The sequence below is a fragment of the Coregonus lavaretus genome, assembly GCF_964263955.1.
Source record: "Coregonus lavaretus genome assembly, chromosome: 12".
NCBI lineage: Eukaryota > Metazoa > Chordata > Actinopteri > Salmoniformes > Salmonidae > Coregonus > Coregonus lavaretus.
In genome coordinates this window covers 51,608,477-51,612,330 of record NC_139999.1, presented here as the reverse complement: position 1 = coordinate 51,612,330, position 3,854 = coordinate 51,608,477, and the positions used below count along the sequence as shown (strand labels likewise).

At 47.1% G+C, this 3,854-nt stretch overlaps 1 long non-coding RNA gene across 1 annotated transcript; it reads left to right on the top strand.

The window, feature by feature from the left end:
* The first annotated feature begins 907 nt into the window (after positions 1-907).
* LOC311137993 lies at positions 908-2,354 on the top strand. The gene is made up of 3 exons (XR_014614002.1): positions 908-969; positions 1,390-1,471; positions 2,280-2,354. It is a non-coding gene; the product is annotated as an uncharacterized lncRNA (long non-coding RNA).
* Positions 2,355-3,854: the final 1,500 nt, after the last annotated feature.

Below are 3,854 nucleotides of genomic sequence, written 5' to 3'. Positions count from 1 at the left end.
TGCGCACCAGGTAAGGTACCAGGTACCAGGTAAGAGCTCCCATTGGTTCCAATGTATCTACTGGGAACATGATCTTTCTAAAAATAATATTACAAAACACATGGCATAACAGAAACATTGTAGAGACCTGATGCATTTTGCTTCTCTTTGTCCTGCTTCTGAAGCTGTGGGCGCGAGTCGTCCACCAAAGAGGACTACAACCACCTCTCATTGGACTTCAGCCCTGAGCGCACCTTGCTGAGCAGCCTAGCACTCACTTTCAAGGTCAGCACTTAGGGCTCAGCACTTTGAGGGTAGAGACTAACACCCAGGGCAAGCTGCCCACTGCCTCAGAATAATGTATCTTGTTATTGTAGTGGTATCATTCATTTTGTAATGCTTTTGATTCTAACCCAGGGCGAAAAGGTTGAATTCACATGTGAGGGCTGCAAAGGCCTCCAGGCCTCAAAGGTGGAGCAGTTCCACACACTGCCTCTGTGAGTTGCCCCTTTATAACCTCTCATACGACTGGCAGTGTTTAATGAAATGAGTGGTCCTTGTGTCCTGAGCCTTTAGGAGTAGTTACCTTCCTGAGCAGGTTGTAGGACTTAGGGATGAGCACCACCAAACACATTTCACTCATCTGTTACTTTGTTGGCTGGTTTCATTGTCTGTCTGTTAATCTCTCTCCCTCTATGTTTCTGGGCAGTGTGCTGGTTCTGCATCTGAAGAGGTTTGGAGGACCTGGGGGGTTGGAGAAGCTGGAGGCTCCTCTTTTGTTTCCTCCAGAGCTGAGGCTCTCTGATCTCTGTGGGGACATGGTGCCACCCCTGCACAGTGCCAGCCCACAGGCTCTCACCAACCAGGATCCCAGCATCCTGGTGTCCATCCCCCAGACCAAAACCAGCCAGGTCTCCAGCCCACAGACCCTCACCAGCCAAGTCTCCAGCCCACCTGGACAGGCCAAAGACAGCGCCCTCTGCTGTTCAGGTAGGTCATGGCACTATTCTTGCTCCAACACCACACAAACCACCCACTCCCAAAACGGTCCTGCAGACAGAGAAGCTAGAAGCTGCAAATTAAAATGTTTCTCAGACATATTTAGTGATGTATCTGAGCTGTTTTGGACCAGAGCAATTCAGACAAGTGACCACGTTTTTCACAGCTCTTTATATGTATATTTGACCCCTCAGATTCAAATGACCAGGAACCAGGGAAAGTGTTGCAGACAGCCTCAGTGGTGAGGAGAGAGAGAGAGAAACCAGTAAAAAATAAGTCATGACAGAACACTGAGATAGTTATGAGGAGTACAGATGTAGTAGACCTCCTGCAGTAGACTAGTAGACTGTAGACAGTGTGGTGGACTGTAGAGGAAATGACAATCCTATGATCACAAGTGTTTTCTTACAGAAGCAGCAGCCAGTGAAGTCAGTGAATGGCTACTACCAGCTGACTGGCGTAGTGTCTCATTTGGGAGGCCTCGCAAGCTCCGGTAAGTAAATACCTTAAAACACACACATGCAGATACACAGTACATAAGACTTAGGCTGAATCCCAAATCACTCCCTTCTCCTCAGCTCTCCATTTGCGCGTTCACGTGCGCCTCTGCCATATACACAAGTATCCCAAAGCTGAGGGAGTGAAAATGATCGAGGGTGTAGGGCAGGGATCATCAACTAGATTCAGCCCCGGACCAATTCTTTTCTTCTTCCCCAGATGGGCAGGGGTCCGGAATGTAATTACAAATCATTTGTAGACTGCAAATTGGCCGCAAGAAGCCCAAGCAGATATAATATTTGACTCATTTCAAACCTTGCTTAAATTTGTGTACAGTCACATACATCTCTTTATTGTGCGTGGGAATATTTTGCCACAGATTTCCAAAATGAAAATCACTTGGAGCTGATTTGCTGGTGTTTTTACAGTCTTTTAACAATTCAACATATTTTGCTCAGAAAACATGGGGGGCCAAATAAAATCACCCGTGGGCCAAATTCGTTCCGCGGGTCGCCAGTTGGGAAACCCTGGTGTAGGGGATAATTAGACCCTCCAATAGCCACTTCAGCCAAGCGAAGTGCCATCCCGACATGCACCATGATATGTTTAGAGTTTGCGCAATTCAAAAGAATGGAGAGGCATGCCTAATTATATGCCACGTGTATTTGTTTATCTCTGATTTCGAAACTTGACACATGTAACAGATAAAATACCTCCCATATTAAATGTTAACTTGTACAACACACTTTATTACCCACAAGAGCCTGACCTTTGACCTCTAGTCTGTCTTCCTTGTTCCACAGGGCACTACGTTAGTGACATCCTGAATGCCAGTGGAAACTGGTTCTGTTGTAACGATAGCCAGGTGTCAATGTCCAGTGAAGCCACTGTGCTGAGGACTAGAGCCCGGAGTGCTTACCTGCTCTTCTATATGTTCAGGTACTGCTTACTCTCGCCATCTATATTCTTGTGTTTCTATATACAGTATCTCACAAAAGTGAGTACACCCCTCACATTTTTGTAAATATTTGAGTATGTCTTTTCATGTGACAACACTGAAGAAATGACACTTTGCTACAATGTAAAGTAGTGAGTGTACAGCTTGTATAACAGTGTCAATTTGCTGTCCCCTCAAAATAACTCAACACACAGCCATTAATGTCTAAACTGCTGGCAACAAAAGTGAGTACACCCCTAAGTGAAAATGTCCAAATTGGGCCCAAAGTGTCAATATTTTGTGTGGCCACCATCATTTTCCAGCACTGCCTTAACCCTCTTGGGCATGGAGTTGCCACTGGAGTCCTCTTCCACTCCTCCATGACGACGTCACAGAGCTGGTGGATGTTAGAGACCTTGCACTCCTCCACCTTCCGTTTGAAGATGCCCCACAGATGCTCAATAGGGTTTAGGTCTGGAGACATGCTTGGCCAGTCCATCACCTTTACCCTCAGCTTCTTTAGCAAGGCAGTGGTTGTATTGGAGGTGTGTTTGGGGTCGTTATCATGTTGGAATACTGCCCTGCGGCCCAGTCTCCGAAGGGAGGGGATCATGCTCTGCTTCAGTATGTCACAATACATGATGGCATTCATGGTTCCCTCAATGAACTGTAGCTCCCCAGTGCCGGCAGCACTCATGCCATGCCCCAGACCATGACACTCCCACCACCATGCTTGACTGTAGGCAAGACACACTTGTCTTTGTACTCCTCACCTGGTTGCCGCCACACACGCTTGACACCATCTGAACCAAATAAGTTTATCTCATCAGACCACAGGACATGGTTCCAGTAATCCATGTCCTTAGTCTGCTTGTCTTCAGCTAACTGTTTGCAGGCTTTTTTGTGCATCATCTTTAGAAGATGCTTCCTTCTGGGACGACAGCCATGCAGACCAATTTGATGCAGTGTGCGGCGTATGGTCTGAGCACTGACAGGCTGACCCCCCACCCCTTCAACCTCTGCAGCAATGCTGGCAGCACTCATACGTCTATTTCCCAAAGACAACCTCTGGATATGACGCTGAGCAGGTGCACTCAACTTCTTTGGTCGACCATGGCGAGGCCTGTTCTGAGTGGAACCTGTCCTGTTAAACCATTGTATGGTCTTGGCCACCGTGCTGTAGCTCAGTTTCAGGGTCTTGGCAATCTTCTTATAGCCCAGGCCATCTTTATGTAGAGCAACAATTATTTTTTTCAGATCCTCAGAGAGTTCTTTGCCATGAGGTGCCATGTTGAACTTCCAGTGACCAGTATGAGGGAGTGTGAGAGCGATGACACCAAATTTAACACACCTGCTCCCCATTCACACCTGAGACCTTGTAACACTAACGAGTCACTTGACACCGGGGAGGGAAAATGGCTAATTGGGCCCAATTTGGACA